Source organism: Coturnix japonica, chromosome 5 (assembly GCF_001577835.2).
Source record: "Coturnix japonica isolate 7356 chromosome 5, Coturnix japonica 2.1, whole genome shotgun sequence".
NCBI classification, from domain to species: domain Eukaryota; kingdom Metazoa; phylum Chordata; class Aves; order Galliformes; family Phasianidae; genus Coturnix; species Coturnix japonica.
In genome coordinates this window covers 17,090,378-17,114,805 of record NC_029520.1, presented here as the reverse complement: position 1 = coordinate 17,114,805, position 24,428 = coordinate 17,090,378, and the positions used below count along the sequence as shown (strand labels likewise).

Sequence of the window (24,428 nt, the reverse complement as noted above, 5' to 3'; positions counted from 1 at the left end):
GTCTGATACAGCTGCACAGAATTGACACAAAAGCCTGCTGAAATGAGGGGCAGTCTTTAACCAAGCATTATGAGAGCTCTGCTCAACGCATGCTTGTGTGTTAGTGATCTTCTGGAAGAACTCTGCACCTTTCTACTTTGCTGAAGATATCTGAACAAAATCTGCTGGTGGAAAATGTGACAAATGTGATGCAGTGAATACTTCAAACAGCAGCAAAAAAAGAAAAATCAAACCAAAACCCAACTCCAACCCAAACTAAGACTTGCAATCCTCAGCTTTTATTTATCAGTCTTCACGATGAGAAATAATTGGTTATCATTCTGGGAGAAAGGTCTCAGTATGAACCCAGGGTTACCTAATAACTGCTCATTACTAGCTCCAGAACAGCTAGCACTGCCCTGATAAAAGCAAAAACAAAGTGACTCGGAATTTGATTTCAACTCTGCCAATGTAATCAAACAAAGCCATTACTGAAGAAATATTTTGTAGTTTCTCAATCCAGCCTTATGCTTCCGGTGTTTGCAATGGATTACTTTTTAATTAGAAATGAAATAGCTTTCCCTCCTCGCCCTCCTACATTGTACTAAGCTCACTGAAGTTCAACACTAAATGGGCTAAATACAAGGCTCTTCATTTATGCCCTAGAATTTCCATTTGGTATGGAGCCACTGCTGTCAGGTCATTACTTGTTTTCATTCTGTGCTCCAAATGCTGCTCACAGGATGCAGCCTGAATGGAAAACAGCAGGAGCCTGAAACGCAATAACAGAAGTTAACCTAGGCACTGAAAGGGAAAAAATTTAGTGCCCGGTTATCCTTTAAGAATCCTAAAAACGAGAAAAACAATAGGAACAACAGTACATTGTCCACTGCTCTTAGGAACAGCTGAAGATCTGTTAGACTTCCAATAGAAAACTTGCTGGTCAGAAAGCCCAGTTTTGAACTGCTGAAATTTAGTACTGTAGCTTAGGACCCATATGGGTGTCTCTGCACCCATACATAACTACTTGGAGAAGATCTTCATGTGAATAAAATTATTCTGTCACATGGCTGGATGTGATTGAAACTACTTTCCCGGGTACAGAAAATAAAATCTGCACAGGAAAGAAAAATCATCTGAATTCACTGTAGTGGCTGAGTCTGGGCTGAGTTCCAGTCTCATTAAAATCACAGAATCATGGACCAGTCCAGTATGTTGGCACAGACACACGAGCAATAGAGAAGTCCCTCCCTACTTTCCTGATCTTGACATTCACAGATGAGGACAAGGACAAGTGCCGGTATCACCCCAAGCATTAATGCAGTGGACTGTACAAATGAGTTGGAACTGAAGTTTTTGATTGATGGCCAGATAGAAGTGGCAAGTAGCTCTTCTGAGGGAAAATCTAGTGAAAAGGTAGCTTTGAATCCATAGTTTGCTATTCATAGAATCACAGAATGGCTTAAGCTGAAAGAGACCTCAAAGCCCACCCAGTTCTACCCCTGCCATGGGCAGGGCTGCCCCCCAACAGCTAAGCTGCCCAGGGCTCCATCCAGCCTGGCCTTGAGCTTTTCCAGGGATGGGGCACCACAGCTTCTCTGGGAAGCTGTGCCAGCACCTCATGACTCTCTTCCTCAGTCACCTGCTCTGGAGATGCATTCTGTTTCATCCACATACCCAACTTCAGCCTTTTGGAAATTTGAAGGAATTCTTCCTTCGACTTAGATAATCAGGAAACAGTGGGGAAGTGGGGACAGTACGACTGTGGAAAATGTCAGCCTGTAAGGTACAGTTTCTTTCTCAGCTCTGCTCAGGTACAGGCTGCTACATACACTGTGGCTGTTTGCAAAGTCTAGCATTGCCCCTTAGGCAGTAGTGTAGAGAACATCTTTCTCCATTTGTGGAGAGTAATAAATGAACTTCAAATTAATGTGATCATTTGATCAGTAGCTAGTTTTCCTCCACACATACACACACACAACACAAAAACCACCAGCGCAGATGGACTGACGAAAGATAACAGCATTTGAAAGTTGGGTGCATTTTGTGCTATTCTAACATAATTGCTCCTCTCTGAGAGAGCATCCCCACTGAATTAGAGTTAGTCACTTTATTTCTGACAGATCAATGCTGCTGCAACTAGACTGGTCGTGAAGTTGCTATGGAATATTGTAACTTCAAAGAGTCTAATACAATTACTATTGCTATCCTAATTTGTTTTCTTATGACGCAGATTTCCAATGGAGAAGAGCTTTTGATGACTGATCCTTAACTGATATAAAGGAAAAAGGAGTTTGCCTTGTCCTTGAAGCAGCTCCTTCTTTCATCTAACATTCAGAGCCATTCTCCAACTGGAAAGAATCCTTAAAGAAAAAATACAAAAACAAACAAGCCTCAAAACATTACGATGTCAAAGAGTTTTGATACAAGTGAAAAGATTGCTTTGAAAGACAATCATTAAAGATGTACCCTGCACAGAGCACTTGTCGTTAATAACATCATAAACTTGAAGCTGAAATTGGGAGCAGTTTTAAAATGCAAAAAAGAATCCGTAGATCAAACACTACAAAGGAGGAGAACATAATGTAGCTTTCACACAGACACAGATGGAGCTGATGGGGAGAGGTTAACTTGGGTTAGAAACATCTTCTGAAGGGAAGAAAGTTCAGGGCATGTAACTCAATTTTATTGTTAATTTATTTGACTGGGCCTTACTTAAGTGATTTGTCTCATTTAGATATTTTTACTGTGGTTTTCCTGTCCTCTTAAGTGCTAGTGCTGGAGTGAGAGCAAGAGAGAGGGAAAGGGGGAAGGGGCATAGCCATCATGCAAACACAATCTGGAATAAAACTCAATTTACGTTAAATTATCCTGCTGAAATTCTTAAATTGCTTTTGAATGTTTAAATTAGTGGCTAGAGCCTGTGAAAATAATAAGAGATATTAAACCAATGTTATTATTAAAAGGAGATTACAACTTGTTAGAAACTCAGTGGCAGAGTTGAGATTTAAAGGAATAAACCTCTCTCTGGAACAGGGGAACTGGTAAAAACCAGTGGTTTGTCAGCAGCATTTGGTCTTAGCCTGAGAAGTGTTCTCATTCTGCTCTCTAGATCAGTTGTAGTTTTTACCTTTAAGTTCTGGGGAGGAACATCCCCAACTCTCATTTTCTCCAGTAATGAGATATCCCTCATAGGAATTACGGGGTTGTTTCCTGTGGTTACAATCAAGAAGCAGTTTTACCCACAAAAGGGTGTAGTCTCACCTCAACATGTGAGTTACAGAAGTTCACCATACAGCAAAACAAGGATAGGGGCAAAAGCACCAAGATAAAGATGAGGATATTAAGAATAGATTATACACTTACGAAACAGTCAAACATTTACTGGGAAACTAGGTGCATTCTCTGTTCCTATTAAATGATTAATTTCTGAATTGACAGTGACTTTTCTTCAGATCAGCTCCTGTACTGCTAGGACCACACCAATGCTGAAAACTGCTAGACTAGGGGGATGTTGGTAGAGATTCTAGCCCAATAAAATAAAGCTGCATTAAAATACTAAGGAAATAATTCTGCAGAGCTAAACAGCATTCCTGGTCATTTTTACCCCAGTTCTGAGAGTCAAAATGTCTTAGTAAGCCACATTCCCAACCACAATGCCAAAGATCTAAATTAAGGTTCTTACTAAGAAGCATGGTGAAGACTTAGAGCATGTCCTCCTCTCCCAGAATACAATGAAGAGGAGTCTGGTGAAGCTGGCACACAGCAATTTTATTTTGCCGCAAATTAAGAACTAATATGGATTACAGCAACTCATGGAACAGTTTGGTTAAAGGGAGATTGTTCTGTGTCATGGGAGAAACAATGTGAGCTCCCCAAGTAGACTGTAAAAGCAAGAGTCAAAGGAAGTAGCAGAATTCCCACCAAGCACTGAACTTTCACCATATAAAGTCTGATTCATTTTGAACAGATCACAAGCGCTGTAACTTCAATTGCTGTTTCTCTGAGAGAAGATTAAAATACTTCAACTGAATTGAAGTTTTCTGAGGTAATACAAAAGGGAATAAAAATCAGATGTTCCAGAACATGCAAATTTAATTAACCGAAATCTATCTCTATGGAAAGTTCCCAAATGCTGCCACCTAGTCCAGAAGGACAGACCGTCCCCCACCACTGCCACTACACAGCTATGCTTCGTGCTAAGGGGTGCAAGAAGCAAGGATGCCTGTCGAGGTCTGACTGCCACTTCCCAGGTCTGTCCCCAGGGCTCAAACATAGGCAGCCAGACCTTTCTTCCCCTCACTCACACCATACTTCAGTCGAGAACTGCAGAGCTAGAAATGAGAAGAAATCATCAGCTAACTCTCAGCTGATTGTCCTAAGCAGCAGCAGGCCTCTAAGACATCTTATCAATTATTTTTGGTAAAAAGAATATTATTTTGTTCCTCCATTATGAGGAATAATGTGAGACAATAGACAAATGCATTTTCTTTTCAAAAATAAAAACAAAATGATAAAATGCATTTCTTTGTCAAGTGATCCCAAGAGGCACGTGTCTCTATAAAACAGTTACGGAAATGCTGCTGACTTGCATTCAGTGAAAACTCATCTGAAGATGATTAATTCTGTTTTAAGTCTTCCAGGCCCACAGACAGCAAGGAGAGAAATTCAATTTTTTGGAAAAACTTCCTATTTGGAAGATTAAGAGGTGGAATCTGTGATACGTGACAATGAAATTTTAATTGTCGGAAGTTTGGCACAGCAGTAGCTTTTGCTGCACTGCTTTGGCAGTAGACGCTGTTCCAGAGCCCCAACTTCACACCCAGCTTCAAGCTCTGTCTAGTTTGTTCCATTTGAAGCCTGGCTCTCTCCAAGGTGCTCCTTTTTGGAACTGCTGATGAAGGAAACAGTCATGTGCTATTGATAAAGGCCTCAGGGTAGCTTACTCACTGCAGTCATATTGGTTCTCCTGCAGTCACAAGGGAGAGGAATTTCTGCATCTGATTCTGAGGGCCGATCACTCTTGGAAAAGGCTTCTGCAGCACAAAGCAAGATCTACAGAATGCTCTCTGTGCTGACAGGGTTATCATTGCATGCACCCTTGCTCTCCAAATTCCCTCTGCACTGAAAAGCAGTGGGACAGCTAGTGCAGTAACAACTCAGTGAGCACTGTGCCAGCTCATCACTCCTTTTTGCCAGGTAGATTCCCAGGTGGCCCTCAGCTCCCAGCTATCAGCTGTATACTTTCAAAAGCTCACAACACAGTGTCTGCACTCATGCAAGATTCCCATAGGGTGATCATAACCATACCATGCTCACTGCAGCTCCTCCAGCAGTTTTGTTTGGATGTGGAGCACACTTTCAGCCCATGCTTACTGTCAATAAACATATTCCATGTTCATCCCCCATTCATTCCAGAAGTGAGCAAACTCACTTTCATATTTTACATATATATGCTGCGTATATGGCTTTTCATATTTGAGAGAGTAGGATTCTCATTTGAGTTAAACCAGAGTAGCTTTAGAAATACACTGACTTATGGCAAAAGAATTCTTGCAGATAGAGGCTTTAGGATAAAGGCAGTACAGAAAAGACGCACGTTCTTAGTAGGCTCTGCTTTAGCCCTCCTACATAAAAGCAAAAATTCAGTGATGTGAAAGCAGCTCGGGAGAAAACACTGCCTTGATAGTAAAGGCTAGAGATTAAGTAAGCTGTATATTAACTACATATTCTCTGCATGGTCTTTCAGAGACTACTGTCCTATTCATGATCACTTTGTCTATTTATGATAAAGTTCTCCCTGGGGTCCTCATCCAAGAGTAAACAGAGTTTCTTGAAGAATTAAAATAGATTGCAGGAAGTATAACACACTTTATGGCAACTGCAGTTTTTCTCACAATTATGAATCATAGAGGCAAAGCAAAGAGCTGCAGTAGGAGTGGGACTGGAAAGGGACAGACCTCAGAGCAGATAGGCTGTCAAAAACACTGTCTCTTCAGAAGTTCTTCCAGATCAGATCAACCTTCCTGGTATTTCTCGGCTCAGCCCAAGTTGATACTTGGGGCTAGGTTTGGGATAGAGAAAGTGCCAAGAGCTGCTTTGGGAGCAGGGCTGGAAAAGGGCTGCAAACTCTGCTATTGAACTTCATTTTTAGTTGAATTAACTTGACAGAAAGAAAGAAATGCATATTCCCTCTTAGGGGATCTCAGAAAGGATAAGTGTCAAGAAAGGACCTTGGTAAGCTCAAGACCTTATAAGGTTAAGACCTTGATCTGAAAGGAAGGTACGGCTTTCTGAAGCTAAGCAGAGCTGAGGAAATTCAAGCACTCTTTGCAGATTGCTAGGAGTGAAGAAAAATAGTTTGCTATATTAGTAAAGAAAGGCAAGAAACCAGAGGGACTCACAGAATCACACCCACTCACCTGCAAGGAAGGACAATTTTACATATAAAGAAAGAACTAAATGTAATTGTTGTTGATCTCCATAAGAGCTGGAAATAGAATAAGTCAAGTGGATCTGATTGTGGCTTTAGAATCTATATAAAGAAAACCTTTCCTATTTTTTTTTAAATAACATGCTTATATTTAGGATCTTAAATCTGTATTTGGAAACCTAAGGAACTGGCCTGATTTTCTGAAGTGTTCAGCACCCACTGAATGAGGGGAAACATTTGAAAGAGGCTTCTGTGAGAACTGCTGGATTCAAGATGGGGATGGGGAGAATGAAATCAAAGTTTCTCCATATTTCTTAATTTAATTTCTTGGCTTAAAAATTTAAGCCAAGATTCGTGTTTTCAGAATTCATCACTCTGCACTGATGTCTACTTTTACTCTAAAGATTGTGCACCTAGAACTGAGCGTGTGATCTTTTAAAGAAAACTTTCAGACCTATGGCTACCATATAAACTGGGATATTTAAAACAGAGTAAACACTCTGTTGCAGTGCTAGTTAGAAATCCAGATAAAATAACCCTACACCAAAAGCAAAGCCATGTGTAAAAGCCGTAACAAAGCCCAAAGCAAAACCATGCGAAGCCAGTAGCAAACCAAATCTGGGAACATTTATATTAAGCAAAAATAAATATCTAATATATCGGCTGAGCCTGAAAGTAGTGGTTAATTATTAGGCAAAATCTGCAGGACTCTCTTTCCATGGAAATGGCCTTTCCTCACCAGATTCTTAATTAGTTTTGAGACAGTTTTGTTCACACACTGGAAAGGGTGCTGGTATCAGTCTCTCTTTCATTCACAAACTTTCTTTTATCCTCTCAAGACCACAACAGTACTTGAAATCAGACTGCACAATTCTAGGGCCTAGCCAATCCATATCAAAGTGCGGGGCACATCATGAATTACTACTGTTCCCATTTCTACTAACAGCATGGTTACATGAAAATGCAAGAGTTCTCTCATAATATTTGCAAAAGCTAGCATTTTTCAAGTACTTTTCTTCAGTTCTGTGAAATGGGAGAAGAAAAACGCTCTGCTTTCTTCTTTTTAATTTCACAGTGATTAATTCAAAGTTTCAATCAGCTTAAATTAAGAAATGAATTGAATCCCACCAAATGTGTCACAGAAGCAATGGAGTCTACAAATCTTATAAAAACCTGCGTGATAACAACCTGTACATTGAAGCCACTAATGCAGGCACTCTAAATTAGGCAACTTTCTACAGAGAGTTTTACAGTTTCACATACTCGTATTACAAATACCATTATCAGTAGTTGTGAAGCAACCGGAGCCTTACATTGATCTCAATGCAGTAATGCAACTATACAGAACAAGAATAATGTCAAGACTGTTATTTTAGGCATAGAAAGGTCTACAGGCCGCAAGCAAGGTTGGCAACCTGTTCTGGTAGGCTGCACAAACACCAGCCAAAGGCAGTCTTTACATTTGTAAGCTGACAGACAAAAGACAAAGCGGAGCAGACAAACAGAGAGACGATCCATCGTGTCAGACCAGCAAGGAATTAAATAGATCCCTCAGGTCAGCCCTCCTGCTATACCAGCAGCTTTAACAGGCCTGCTTTACCCCTAGACAGTACTGCCATTTTTTCAGTTTGCTTTAACACTAACTGTAACTAAAGCAAAGAACAACTCATTTTTCTACATCAAAGTCTTCTTCTGAAGCCTTATCATCTGTTTCCAAATTCCCTATTGACTGTGGACCGCCACAATACCCAGGCAAACTATTTGCCACACTCTTCAATAATTCAGTGGCATACAGATCGCAAATTCAGGCTCTCTGCTGTCTGAAAGCTTTTATATCACTCTGGGGCAGAATTTCAAGGCAAGATTTCTAAAGCACTGCAGAATATTATCACTCTGTGCTATTTTCAGTGGAAGACATATGAAACAATGCCTAGGAACCCTCAAAGAGCTTGCCCAAGTCTTCACTGGGCAGTCCTTCAGTCTCAAGCTTGAATCTATACTGGGTTTACTGTTCATAAAATAACTTCCAATAATCATTTCTTACATTTCTTTTTACTTTATATTTTAGACAACCCTTAAAGCATCCCTTGAAGCATCACTAGATGAAATATGCAATCATGATATCTACAGACCAGTTCATTTATAAAGTCAATTGATAAGTGACAAGGGACAGCTAGAATAAAAATTTCTGCATTTCCAGCAGATACCACAGGTGCTCAGGGACTGACACAGCTCCAGAGGTGCAGGCACACTGGAAGAGGGGCTTGTAAAGGAAAGGGAGGGGACAGAAAGGAAGCATTAACTCCTCAGTTTAAAGCTGGTTACAAGAAGCCTCCACGAATCTCAGCATTACCTTCAGCATAGCAAGTAGCATCAGATCTTTTCCTAATTCCATCCCACCAAGTCACTGTACAGTCCAAGACACTCTTGTCTCCAAGATTTATAATCCATGCTACAGAATGAAGGTGGTCTTACGGGTGTCAGGAAGTCACATGCCCAAAGCCGAGAGGAAATACAATAGGCTGCTGTTTATAAAGCTTGTGCAGAACTGATTTGTCCACTGAAAAGCAGCAAAGTTTTCCATTAAATTGTTGGCTCAACTGCTACAAAAGAATTTATTAGAAAGGAAATAGATTTCACTGTTAAGAGTTGAAAAAGTTAAATGACAAAGGTGCTTAGCTACAGGAACAAATAGGGCAATACATAAAGCCAAAAGAGTAGAGTTCACACAGCAGTGCCCATTCCATCCCTTGCAGAACATATATAGTGAAGAGTATGGAAATAACTTCTACAGTCAGAACTCCAGTGAAATAATAATGTTCAAAGCTTTAAGTGTCAGCTGCTCATAACTGTCCCTTGCATTTTAAGTCAACTGTTTCCAAATGGACTTCTAAACTCAAGCTCACAAATCTCAGTACAGAAAGAGGACCGGCACAATCTATGGATAGCAATCTGCTCACAGCTGGTAACCAACTGCATGGTCCAATGTTCTCTGCACTGGAAAGGGGCAGCTGATGGTGTTTAAAATGATTCAGTAAGCCACAGCGTTTCAGACTGAATCTTCAGACACTCAGTAATTTCTTCCTAAAGCTGCTTCAGGAACATCAAAGAGAATTCATGGAATAGGCAGCTAAGTGCTGTTCCTGCTGGGGTGTGTCTGCCCAGCCAGTTCTGTAGGGCACAAGTACGATTGGCAAAGTCTACAGAGAATCAGCTGACAGCAAGACATTAGTCAGGGGAATGCACAGATGTTACAAACACCTACACTGCATTCCAAAATTAACTTTTCTATTAGCAAACATTTGACAGTCTCAGGTCTGCCTAAGAAAACGCAAAGAACAGGCTGCTCTTGAACGTGGATTGGGAAAACAGTACCTATTAGTTCAGGTAATATATTCCTAGAAGATAGATGTATAATATTAACTTGAACCAATAGGCAAAGAAACAGTGCTATTTAACCATATCCTCAGCACCAATCATTATTTCTCCCTAATCTGCTACCACTGGTTAAGTCATTTACTGTACGCTGTGATGTGTTCTGCATGGTTCAGATGCATGATTATGGTGATGGAGCCATTTCTGATGAAGTTCTCAGGGCAGCTTTCCTGCCAGATTTAGTATTCTCCTGTCCCAAAGTTCAGACTCCCATATACCGATTTTCTATATGAACTTCACTGTCTTCCAGGACGTTTGGTCAGACTCTGATCTGATGTAAGTGAGCCTGGCAGCACTGCAGGGAAGAGAGTGATTTCCATTTCCACCAGCTGAGTGCCTGGCACATACTTCCTTCTAATTACTATTCATCTTTAGGTCCATTGAATTTGTGGGAGGGAATTTGCTGCCCATGGAAGTACTAATTGTTTAGAAGCTTGGACAGTTTCCCTCGTAGCCGGCAACCTTTGCTGAGAGCACTTTAATTATTTAAAAAAACAACAACAACAACAAAAACCCCACTATTATATCAACTGTACTCAGTAAACTGGGGATATGCAAAATAACATAGATCTTAACAAGTATTTGGGAGATCTTTCACCCTCACACCTCACTTAATTTAGCACCTAAGCAAAAAGCAATACTATAAGTGAAAGATCTTGACAATGTCTTTAAATGGAAAAATATTTAAGGTGCCTGTGCCCGAGTAGCAGAACTGCCATGCATTTTTTTGCTTCAGTCCAGATTCCAAGTAGAGTCACAGATTGTCAGCACTTTTACCAAACTTGATTATGCAAGCAGCTCTCTTTAGCAACAATTGGAAAAGGTTGATGGTAACTACAGAACTTTCAGCCTTCAACAGGAGCAGATCCTTGTCATTCATCAGCGCAGTGAGAGTGTATCTTGTTATAAGTTTTGTTGTGAAATCCAACAGAACTTTTTCAAAAACATCTTTTGGCTACAAGTTAATGAGAAAGAATTGACCCATAGCCTTGAATGTGCCTTTCCCCACACCAAATACAGCATGTCAAAACTCACATGAAAAAAAATGGAACACAAGCCTTCAAGAAAATAAAGATCTAGATACTTCATGGCTTTAGATAATCCTCTACATGTACTAATTTATGCCTCAAAGGAGTTTATCAAGCTAGATAGAAAGCTTAAAAAGAATTAAAGATCTTGAATGCAGGAGATAGAAGAAAAGAAATGGTGAAAGGAATCTCTGAGGTACTTCTAAATTCTGTTCTCACACTCTGTAAGTCTCAATGGAGGCAAGGCAGTTATTGAGGGGACAGAAACCCACTCAGTGCCTGCTGCCCGAGTTTGCTTCTCAACGGAAACAGATTAATCCAAATAAAACACACCTTCTACAGTCTCAGGTCATTTCTAAGTGCAAGAAAATTCTAACCATATTGAGATAAAATTATTTTTCATTTAAAGAAATTTGTGGGGAAATTATGGCAACTTGGGGAGGAAAAGTAGTCCTGAAACGATTTAGAATGTTTTCTAGAAGCACTACTGTAATGGACAAGCCCAAGTTGATTTTATCAAAAAGCAACAGACTTCAAATCCCACAGACATTCAAAGAAATCTAGCTCAAATCTGGCTGAAAGTGACCTCAGACTAAGTCACTTGGGTACACTGACCATTTTAAAATTAGATACACACACAATACTCTAGACTTTGAAAATCACAAGGGGAAACATTCATGAATGAAGACAAGTTACAGGGAAAATAAGGAAGGCTATCTGTTCTCTCCAGCCTCCAGTTAACATCATCATGCAGTGTGGTTAATATCACAGCAGAGCTAAAGCATTAACCTATATTTTTAATTGCTTTTCAATAGGGATATTCCTGGCCTTTCAAAATGATAGTCTCAACTGAATGAACTCATCAAATAACACTGCAAAAATGACACTGGTTTTTCAAACTCTGAATAGATTTCATTTAATTGCAAAGAGTTAAAGACACATGCAACACAAATCATAGTTTTATGACAAAATCTCTTATGCTTCTTTAATCTTGGACACAACTACACATAACCTCACCTAAAAATTCTTTGACAATAATATGCCTGGAAGAAAAAATTAGAAGCCAATAGCTTCCATCAAGGACTACCTTCATTAAACTCAAGTTGTCTGTTCATACAGGAAAATTGCAGTGATATGAGTGAAAATTTCTTCTGCAAATGACAACTGAGTTCTACTGTATGCTTTCCAGGGAGAAGTAGTGGCTGTAACCTTATAGTTAGGTCCAATTTAAAGCTTTTGATTCTGGACATCTCTGAACAGAAGCCTACTTGCTTTAAATAAAAAATAAAAATAAAAAAATAAATGCAGAGCTTCATAAACATAGTCCTAGATATGGCAAAGCTCCAGACCTGGCACAGGATGCTAATTAATGGCTCCTTAGCTGATCATTACAAGCACGTGCATTAAGTTTTACAATTAGTATTTCATTTTGGGTGAAAAAATTTACAGTTAATTATGCTGAATGCCTAATAATAAGAATTTCATTTGATCCCTCTGACCAAACTTGCACTCCAGGAATCAATGTACATGACACATGGCAACGCTTGAAAAAAAGGCATTAAAGAATAAATGTGGACATTCAAGTGCAGAAAAATGTTAAAAAATTGTTTTCCTTTATAAAGAAAATCTCAGTTGAAATCTTAGCAGCTACCTTGATTTTTGACTACCTTCAGATCATCCTCCTTTCACTCTCCCAAACATTGTCTCAGCTCTTTGTTTTGACCTAAACTCTCTGAGATACCATGCTAGGATGATTCCTAGAAAAACAAGGCTTCAGACCTGAACAGAAAAGGAGATTTTCCATTGGCAGACCAGTCAAACACAGATCTCAGAGCTTTCCAGCTGGGAACAACCAGATTCCCACCAGGGACAAACCATGCAGCCCATAGCTTATCACTAGATCTATGTGATGAAGAAGAGACCAGAGTGCACAGAGGACACTTGGCAGGTGAGGAAGATGATGGGGTCCAGTAAATCAAGAGCCTGGTGTCACCAGCAATGCAGCTATAGCCTTTTATTACAGGAACAGTCCGTTCCACAACAAAAAGTAACATTTCCTATTTTCTCCAATAAAGCAACCAAAGGCTCATTAAGAACTATTCAAAATGACAGCAGAATTTTTCCTTTGAATGATTTGTAGCCTGACATTGCTTCAGTGAGGAGCAAGGAGGATGTTGTCAAACTAAGTCCTCCAGAAGAGAGTTCCTTCAAAGCACTCTATAACAAACAATTATGTTTTGCATCTGTTTGTTTCCCCACTCCCCCTCACACTTAGGAGAGAACTTTTAAGCAGAAGGCAATTTGATATATCTACATTTTGGATATTTGCAATTAATCTATGAGGATGTATTTTTTTCATCAGAGAAAAATTATTTTAATAGCCATAATCAACACAATCAAATATAATCAGTCTGTCAAGTTAATCACAATTTAGAATCACTTACAATAATTTTGTACCTTGCCAGCTCACATCTATATGAAGATGATTACATCTAGAAAAGATACGCAGTCCTCCATCTCTATTGAAATAACAGCACTGTTACATTTTTTGATTTTTGTTCCTTCTGTATCATCATCCCACCCTCTCCCACTCCGATTTTAACTTGCTGAGATTTTCACTCTTGGCCTTTTCTTCCTCTTTCTGCACTCTCTGCTTTATGCCTATCTATGCCTATATGTAAATGATTAGGCTAATCAGAGGAGATTTTTCAAGAACCTCAAGGAATGTATTAGCTTTGCTTCCTAAACTTATTTCTCCCTATTTTTCCCCTAGATCTGTGCACAAACATGGCCATTTTCAGCGATACCCAAGACATACTCTGTTGTGTTGGCAACTTCTCCTTTTAAATTTTATTCCAAATATCCCTCCAGTGCTCTTACTCTGAATCTGCCACAACACAGATATCACCTCCTCAATCCTATCCTACAGCAACACAGTATCTGTTCACGTGCCTTGTTGTCATTTTAATTTTTCATTGCAGTCTTCCAATCTTGATTCTCACTTCCTTCCCATGGCAAGGGGGGAGTTGGAACTCAATGTCCTTCCAACCCAAGCCATTCTGTGATTGATTCTATGATTCCTATTCCTTCTTCAACATAAAAAAAAATAATAATAAAAAGTAACTCTGAGGAGTTCCATTCCACTGCTTCAATCCCTTTATTTCTGCCCTATACATTTAGCTGCCTCTGTTTAGCACTGACAACTACCAATATTAAATTGAAACTTACACCTTTGATTCTCCTCTTGAATATGCTGCATTCTGCACAGACTTCCCTGACTGCAGCTCAGATCTTTGCCTGTACTCAGTTTCTCCTAAACTCCTCAACTTTGCTCTTGATCTCTCAAGTCTATTTTCTTTATCCCTGCTTTCCACCTCATGTTGAACAGCTTGAATTTCCTTGGTCAAGAAGAGTTCCTCCCTTTTCTTTTTTTCCCTCTGTTTCTGGATGCCCTCCATCACTTTTCAACAAAAAGCCTTTATGTCTTCCATTTAACAGACTCTTTGGAAGAAGATAATTTGCAATGCAATACGAGCAGAGATAACTACAGCAGGTAGAATTCTCTTTATATAGATATAGGTCCATCTGCAATAGTTCATGTTAATATAAGACACAAAATACACTGTGCTTACTATTAATACAGTTACAGCTTTGATCTCATACATTTGACTGTTTTATCAGAATCAAAGTAGGCTTCATGGACAGACGGTCTTCTTATTAGAAAAAAGGAACTACAAACTGAAGTTAGACAGTGCACTGGTATCCCTCTATATCAGGACGGCCTCCTGGTTGCTACTGTGTTTACACTTCTTTCATTAATGAAATTGATGATTTTGATTATCGATTGATTGATTATTGAGTCAACAGCTTCCTAGTGCTGGAATTAAACTGACTTAATTAGGAGAAAATATTGTATTTTACAGAGATAGGTTAAAAAGAGCAAGACAATACAATATACCAGACACATTTCTCCCTCCTTGAAACCATTGTCTTAACTTCAAGAACCAAATGAGGAACCTAGCTTTCAGGACAGCAGCATATCTGAGTGCTCACTCGGTAGATTTTGTGACAGAAAGTGAAAGAAGAAAAGCCTTTTGCTGTGGTTTAAATTATTGTGATAGATTAAGAAAGTGAAGTTAGGTTGATTAGTAACACTGGGGAAACTATTCTTTTGTTACTGCAGTCTGCAGATAGCAACAAAAATTGCAGCTGTCATTTATCCAGATGCCTCAGTATCTGAATAAAACAGTTCTGTTCAAAAGCATACAGTGTAGACCCACAATAGTTGAAAGTATCATACTGAAGTCACAGACATAATAGAAAAGGGAAAAGACAGGAAGGAGGCAAGAGTACGCAAAACCTATGCTAGAGGCTGATGTAGCTGTTCTTTGAGCACCTCTGTCTTATCTGCTGGATCTATTTCCTACAAGCATGCAAGTAACTGTATAAAATTAAGCAGGGAAAAAAAAAAACAACACAGGTTACTGTACACCCATGTTATATTAATGTTTTTTTGGAGATTTTTTTTTGTGTTTTGTTTTTTTTGTTTGTTTCATTTTTTTCCTTTCAAATATAGAATATCTAGAACCATTCCAAGAAATGTGGGTAATCCTATGGAGATGCCTGTTATTCTTTATTATTGTAGTCTTCTTTCCTAATCATTGGAAACGCAAACAAACATCCACCTTAAGATGCTTGCGAACACTAACACTTACTGATTGTTATTGATTCTCCTTTATGATGAAATGGAAGGAAGCCACATTCCAATGAGCATTATAGAAAATGTCCACATATAAGAAGTGATGACAGCACAATCACAAACCTTGGCCGTAGTTCCTTTGTTGCTAGAAGTAAGCACTGAGCTCTTTCTGAAATTCTGTTGCCAAAAGCAGACCCAAGCTATTCCCTTCAGCTGATCTTAATGTACAGGAGCATTTGTCCTAAAAACTCAAAGCACTGAAAACTAGAATGGTCTGGACAGTATTTTTGAGGGACGATATAATACATCATGAAAGTGTAACAAAGAGCTTCAGATGTAAATAACTTCTCAGTACGCAATTAACCAACACGTAATATAGATTTCCCTTTGCTATTCTCCCACTTTGCAGTTGGCCTTATTTAGGACACAAACCATCCTGCCCTGCGAGACATGGCTGAGGCATTTTATTGCCATGGCAATCTCAACAGCTTCTGCTTTCACTGTTAACAGTGGATGGTTCTGAGTACAGTATGGCACAAGACACAAACTACATCTAGATTTTACAGTCTGGCTGGGACTCTCAAAAGCTACAAAAAAAAAAAAAAAAAAAAAAAAAAAGAAAAACCCTGTAGTATGAATTGTGTTTTACCTGTAAGTACCAAAAACGACTAAGTGAGACACTGCCAGAACAAAGTTTGCTGCAAAGCTATGAAAAAGCTTTGACATCATTACAGTCTTGACCAAGCACTTTGATTCTGGGTTCTTACTACATTAGAGTCATTTGCAGGGAGGTGGATCTGGGAGTGAGTAGGTGAGTAAATCATGGGAAGAAGGAAAGGGGATAGCTTCAAGTTTGTTTTCTTGTTTAAGGAACCCATTCTCAGTGTTCTAGGACAGTTTGTTACCAAAGTCACTGCAGTCGGTCTAGAGACGAAACAAGACAAATTTCTGTGAAGCAAAATGGCTTCTCATTAATAACTTTTTGAAACGCAAACCTTCCTGTGCATTTACTAAGAATGATATCATGTAAGGATCTCAAAATCTATTCCAACCTGTAAGAATTAAACTGGTCTGTTAAGATGAAAGCTAGCTTGAATTGTTAGTATTGGTGTAGAACGTAACACACCTTGTAAAACATGAATGTTACATATTTACTATCAAATTCATTCTTTGCTATCATCTAGACTGCCCAGCATAGCATGTGGCCCCTAATTAGAAAGGCATTTAGGTATTGTCAGCACCAGCTTTACATTACATGTTCTGAAATGTTTAGCAGAGTGTTAACTAGGTGTTGAAAGCCAGGTGAAATCACAGCACTGCTGAACCTTAAATTAAGCAGCAGGGACAGCTTTTGTTGCAATGCTTTCTCAGAGCAGAGGGGAGGCAGGCAAGGCTGACCAGGAGCACTGGGGGAAAGCAACACTACGATTAGCAGACCCAGGGGACTGGCACAAGGACCAGAAGGAACCCAGGAAGCATAAGGAAAGGAAGAGGATAACAAATAAAGGGTATTTGTACCTCTGTGCAAGAAAGAGCTCGAGTTCTAGAATAAGAAGAGAGAGGGGAACAAAGCATGTTGGTGTCACTGGAAGATACCTTACGCCCTGGGTCAATGTTAAAATTGCCATACGTGACAACTAAAAATTAGAAAAACAATGTAGGAACTACTTCAGTCAGAAAAGGAAACAGCACAACAATGAATGCTGTCTTTCCTACCTTTGATTTCATAGCATAAGAACTGTTCTAATTTTCAACAGAAAACATACATACAGGTATTATATACTTCTAAACAAAATCTTCAATATGTTTAAATAAAAAATAACTTATAAAAAAGCTTAAAAACAAATAAGGAGTTACCAAAGTTATAAAAAAGAAGGAGCTTAAATTTTCAAAATGGAATCTGCATTATTAAAAATATCTCCTGTTAGTCAAATATTATAACAGTCTACCTGTGGAGGTAGACAACACATTACCAGGGAGGATAACTTCACATAATGTGAACAATTAATGTGTACTAAAAAGGGGCAATTACATCTACAATGATTTGCACCGGTCCCTCGTTGGCACACTGAAGTGAGACGTATTGCTTCTGCCTTATCAGCAGTTGGAATGTTTTGGCCACAAGCTGGAAAAGTCTTTATTTGTTGTGTGTGCTCCGTATGACAATCCAGGGTGAGGAGAACCTCACGTTTTTGAAAGTGCTACACATATTCCTTCTGTCAGTTGGGTGTCTCATCTTGCTGTACATAAAATCCAGTGCACTGGTCTTGGTCTTTTATGCATACTACAGCACAGTAACTTTATAGATAGTTTTCTACTATATGAACATTTTGTTAGAAATGTAAACACCTGCCATGCATCATGCTGGTTGATTTTCAATGACGTGTGTGGTTGACAACAATGTGAAGAACTGAATTTCTGGTGCTGATCTTACATGTTCCTTTATTGTTTAAATATACCAGACTCATTTTTACATGTAAAAATAGTATCTCTGCTTGCTTGGAAGCTGAAAATGCAAACGAATAGCTGAACAGTCAAGTCCTTGTTCTGCCTGAGCAAGCATCAGTTTTGGGAAAGCAACTGAACGTTCGTATTCCCCTGCAACAGCTTTAGGCAACTGAATATGAAAATCTGCTCCTAAAATGGAACAGATTTGCTAATTATGTGAAAAGAGTTACTATAAATACAGGAGAGAAGAAGAGTTTAAGTCCAAAACATGTTCTGTAGATGAGTATTTGCTCAGTTCTTCCCTTATCAACCTGAGGAAGCCTTTAATACTGATATGGAATATCAGAGCTGGTTGGATAGGAGAGAAATAAACACGAAACTAATCAGAAAACATACTTAGCATTCTTCATCCACTCTCTAGTAGCAGCTGCTTGGAGATATTGCTATAAGGATGATCCCACTGCAATTCTGGCTTTTGAAAGCCTTCCAAATCCTGTAAAATGTATTAATTTGCAACACTGATATGAATAGCATAGACAAATGAAAGCAATTATTTTCTCCTCTTCATTCTGATTTGTTAACTCTGTTTGCTACGGATAGTCCAGGCCAAACGTTTATCAGTGATACTTTCATGATCTGATTTAAGGGTCTTTTTGTGTTCATTTTTTGGTTTGTTTGGCTTTTTAAAAATTTTTTAAAATATTTAATCTATTTTTAGGCTTTAAATAATAAGAGAGGAAAATGGAATAGTCGTACTATGTAATAAAATAGATGACTGAATCCCTTCAGTTCTCCCTCAAGTATCTCATATTTGGAAGCCTTTGTTAAGCTGGCTTTTAGAATTTTAAAAAATAAAGACAGGAGTGGGAAGGAATGGGAGGGAAGATCATTTTTCCCAAGTACTGCACAATCTGCTGCCATCAGCAGATCTCTACAAAAGTCTGAGGAGAAGGAGAAATTACTGCAAATCGTAACAGAGAAGCATTTTTAGAAAGCTGCAGAAGTGCAGCAGTGAACCTCACTGCAGGATTCCTGGGCTAAGCCACAGGTTGCTCAGTCAGTGGTTTTTCTTCCATTGATTAAACACAAACCAAGAAGGAGGAGGCCCTTCTGTCTGTCCTGAAGATGCAACACAAACAGTATCAACTGCCTGGATATAGGGGACAAAAGGAAATGGCACCACCAGCTCCTCCTGCTGCTGGCATTCAGTATACTCTCAGAGCTGTTTGGAAAATGTGGCCAGCCCCAGACCAACCCACTGCAAATTGCTAAAGCTCAGTAAAAGGCTACAGGAAATGTTTGAAATCCACAGAAGGCCTGTTAATATAGCTCTATCACCTAAAGGTGTCAGTGAGCTCAGTGGGGAAGGAAAGGGGCAGAAACAAAGTCCCACCTCACAGTGCCAAGGTAACAGAGGCTACACATCAGAGCTCCAAGGTTTGGCTTCCCATCCCAAAGGAATGAGATCTCTCCTCCTTGGGAAGCACTTGGAAAATCCCAGGAAAGACCAGAGGCCATATTTTGAAATAATAGAAGACAGATCAATTTTCTAATAAGCAAAAGTGTAGGGAATTGAGAAGAGGACTGTTATAAGGAAAAACTAGAGGAAGGCAAAAGAATTGAAAACTTGGAGGGCATTCTCTAACGTCCCAGAGTAGCAGGCTCTAGTTTTCATAGAATCATTTGAGTTGGAAGGGACCCTTAAAGGCCATCTAGTCCAAGTCCCCTGCAAAGAACAGGGACACCTACAGCTACATGAGGTACTCACAGCCCCATCCAGCCTCACCTTGAGTGCCTTCAAGGATGAGGCTTCTACCACTCTCTATTTTACTGCTTCTTTTCTACCTTCTGAAGCAGTCACATTAGCTAGGATGTAATTGATTTTCACCCCTGCAATGCACAATTTGTTAAGAAAAAGGATGAAACGGGAGAGAATTCTCCTTGACAAGGCTAAAATGCTTGAGAGATTACTGCCACCACAGCTACATATACCAGTACTTTGTAAAAACAAATAATTGGTGACCTGAAGCCAAGCTTGCTCAGCACAGAATCCTCAGCCTTGCTGCCAGTTTCTTTAAACAAAAAGACAGGATCCAAAAGCCCAAATGGCTTTGGATCACACCCTAAGCCTGCAGCATAGCTTATGTCCCTGGCATTGCTGAAGCGGCATGTGAGGGCAATGCTTCCAACTGCCCTGGATCAAAACTCAACCAAATGGCAGAAAGGGAAGGGGCAGTCCAGGACAGGAAAACCTGACAGATGCAAGCCAGTTGGGAGTGCTGCTCTCAATGGGCCCGGCAAGGGGACAGGAAAGAAGGGGCCATGAGCCAGGGGCGGACAGGATGGCATAAGAAATATAAATAGTTCTGTCACATATTGTGTAGAAGGATTAAAGATTAGAGTTTGCTCCTGACTGTGGTTTTATGGAGGCTTTTTTTTGTTATGGCCTCTTTTTTCTTTTTCCTTTTTTTTTTTTTTTTTTTAAATGCATACATCACATTACCCCAAACTGACAACTCAAGTCAACCGTTATGGCAAAGCAGCAACCCTGCAGATCCCCTTCTGCGCATTCTGCTTGCCTGGGCACCCTGATGCCTCCTTCCTGACAGCTCTGGAGACCTTAAGACACTCTCCCTCTAATGCATGGACATAGCTCCCAGGAATGCTGATCATCACCACTACCCAGGATAATTAAGCTTCTTTTTTCCAGTCCCCAGCAGGTGTCCTTTCACTGGAAACCCATGTTGGTAGGTCACACAGTCTTTCACTGCATACCACGGAGGATGCCTGATGTTTGTCTCCTATTGCTACTCCTGGCCCAGTTTTTTTGCAGATCCTTAAGAAAATGACATCCAAAAAGTAGCTGTTTGTAGTCTGCCACAGAAGGCAAGAGCAGATATAGAGGAATAAAATGCATGATTGGCTTCTCAAATTAGACTCCAGTAATTATTTCTAAAGACCTGAATGCATCCATTTGTATCTTATAATGGGATATACAGTCAGCTTTTTGCAAGGAATCATTGGAAACTGCAGGTCTCATTCCACTTACTCGAGAACAGAGCTGGGTTCCCCGTGTACTTTGGTTCACTTAGGAAAATCCCAGCTCCTGCAGCTAACACCCTCAAATCCGTATTCTATTCCTGGCACTGTCACCACCTGTAAATTTGGACAAAGCCAGAATTTTCTGAATGACTCATCCCTAACAACTGGGAGCAGCAAAACCTGAGCTCCCATCGCAGTAGAAAAGCTAACAGTACCCCCTAGTGTCCTGGGTACAACCTTAAAATTTGGCCAGATTCGAATCGGAGACAAACTCTTTTTATAAAGGCTTTCATCTTCCTCTGGCAAAGGACAGTTGCACTGCAACAAGTAACCAAACCTGCCTCCAAACCTTTACATTGTTATGGTTTAGTTCATTATTGCTAGCAAGTAGTCATTAGTATCCACCTCTATGATTTAAATTAACTCCAGGGATTTATACCACTGAACCCTTCTTTGCATTGGCAATGGAATAAGAGCACTCCCTGTCACCTAAAGCTGCTCAGATGACATTCAAAACTCATTAGGGTACAGTAAGTCAATAGCTTTTTATGCACTACAGATCTCCTATGAGAGTTGTATGTCTTAATTAATCTTTCAAGTGCTTCAAAATCCACGGAGAGGAGGCAGACTATAACGCAAGAGATTGTAATTTATAACTCTCCATCCTTTATGCACAAAAAGGCACGTTATTTCTGATTAAATCCTACTTTAAATGACAACAAGGTTAAAGAAATTGTGTAACTTCTGTTAACTGAAAGCAGTCCAGACGCCTCAGCTTCTTTCCCTGGCAGGTCAGCAGACCAGCAGGTTCTGCCATTAACCTCCTGCTGTGCAAGCATGCCACCTCTTGGAACACCTCTGGGCTTTTATTTCTCTTTCAGCTCATCTCTGGAGGAAGTTTGTCAGGGTTTGTGGCCACATGCATCAAATGGCAGTAGTTATTTAATCAATAACAAAGGAAATCTGCCATGGATATTAGCAATAGCCTTAACGCACTTTGTCTTAATTCCTTTTCTGGAGAAACTGGAGGGCGAGTTTAATTTAAATCCAGGGAGGCACAAATGTAGTGCAGCACCTTGCAGTACGTATGCAGCTGATACCATGCTCGAGCAGTCTGATCAACAAGGCACTTGTAGTAGCTCATTTATCAAGCCTATGTTCTAGCAGATGATGTAAATTTAAAGATTAAACATAAAACCATAAAAGGCAGCTAGTAGCAGGTGCTTATGGTGCAAAAAAGTCATGAAAGCTCATCACCTAAACTTCATGCCATATTGAAAAATACCTTCCTGTAGCAAGGCAAGCACATTAATAATGCAGCAGCACTAGCTGAGGAAAATGGCTGGTTTATAAAAGCAATTCCAACTCTAAGGGTCCAGGAAATAGAATCTCAACAGGATAAGCAACACTTACAGGCTCCTGCTAAGATGACTCCTTCTGCAAGCCAGAAAATAACTTACAAATGGTTCACAGTTTGCACTTCTGCAGCACTTTGTGCATATTTCAAGAGTCCAGTTTGGAGGAAGAAACATTGCAATTATAAAAACACTGTAAATTAATGCAGGCAAGGGTCCACAAGATGCCCATTGTGGGTCTTTCAGAGCTTCAAGATTTACAAGAGGTGACATTAACAGAGAGCTCAGGGTGGTTTTTGCTGCAGACACTGTAAGGGGCATGCTGACACTTCACTTTCTGCGATCTCTGGAAGTACCAATCTTTGAGATGTTAACTTTTTGGGACAGCCAGTTTTGCAGCTTTTTTGGGATAGCAGGTAGTCCGAAGATATTTTGTGATTATTAACTTACCTAATTGTCTATGCTTCAGACTCTAAATTAGTTCATCAATACCCACTTAAATCCATGTAAATGGCTTTGAGCATAGGAAGCACTGAGATGCTGAGCAGCTTTACTGTGTGGTACCTTATGTTCTTGAAGTGTCTTGCCAGCCTGCAAAGAAGCAGAAAGGATGAAAGCTCTGTCGGTTGTTTTTTGTCTGTTTGTTTTCTTAATGGATCACATAAAAACTGTTCACACTTCACATTGTGCACAAAAACTCCTGGAAAAATAAAATCTCTATCCCTAAACATCCTCAAGTAAAACTAACCACTCCGTTGTACTGTTGTGCCACCTAAACAGCATGCTATGGGTGCACCACATCATCATTAACTGCAAAAAAATGAGAAGGAAGAGAAAAATCAATGCAAACATGGAAGACCTCTTACTACACCTACCACGTGGCAGTTTGTTTACTGTGGATTTCTTAGCATGCTAGATCAATTTATTTTTATTACTCCATCATTTGCTGAGTTCACTTCCTATTCTATTTGGCTTGCTCACTGCCTTATTACACGTGAGGAGGCTTTTTTTTTATGTGTGTTGTCACACACCCTATAGCTTAGCAGCAGAGAACAGCTTCTCAAAGAACAACGTGAGCACAGCACGTGGGTCATTGGGTGTACACACCACAGTGCCTGAATGTGTTTGTCATTGTTCAGAATTACACAGCCCTGAGCAAAACACAGTTCAGCCACTGTGCTTATTTTCCTGTCAAGAAGCTGAACTGAAAATAAACACAAAACTCACAAAGATAACGCAGTTTTCCAAGCTATATGAAAAACAAAAGAGCAAATGGGATATGTCCCACCACTTATCTACACTCCAGTTCACCCACTTATACCCACTGTTCTACAGCACATTCACAGATAGCCCACCTTTTTCTGCTAACCCACTACTACCACACACTGCACAGATATTATCACTTAAATTCTGCACTGAGCCCCTCTCTGCACACCCATGCTGAACTCTGCTTCGCTGGAAATTCTGCTGCAGCTTCAAGGAAAATTAAGGAGAGTATTTTTGTCAAATGGAGTCACACAGCTATTTAGTTAATACAGAACTTCTCACATTGCTGTGAAACATGAATGTGCCATGCCAACAACTCCCTTAAGGTGGATAGTGCCAGGCAGAAGGCATGCTGTATGAGAAGGTGGGGAACAGGAGGAGGCTGAACCTCTTTGTTGAGAACTGAGGTCTGAGGATTGTTGAGAGGCTGCTGCTTCCACTGTCAAGTATTCATTTTTGTGAATGAAAAATGAATACCATCTCCATTTCCAATTTAACAAGGACTAACAAGGCTACAGCATGCTGGAGAAACACAGGACTGCTCCACATAACAGCTGCAAAGGGTGATTCGCATCAGACTGGGTGGGAGATCAGCGCAGACTGTTTTTCTGATGCCTCATAAGTAAAAAGGTACATGTGAGTTCAGACAGAGATATTAAGCCTGGATATTCCTGCTAGTTTCTTGAAATGATCAGCACACAGGCAAAGTATTAGGAATGATGTTTCTGCCTTTTCCCACCTGC

The 24,428-nt window shown here is 39.8% G+C and overlaps 1 protein-coding gene across 8 annotated transcripts in view; it reads left to right on the top strand.

The window, feature by feature from the left end:
- KCNC1 (potassium voltage-gated channel subfamily C member 1) overlaps positions 1–24,428 on the top strand; it is a 107,863-nt gene that overhangs the window by 32,543 nt on the left and 50,892 nt on the right. The gene's annotated exons all lie outside the window — the stretch shown is intronic.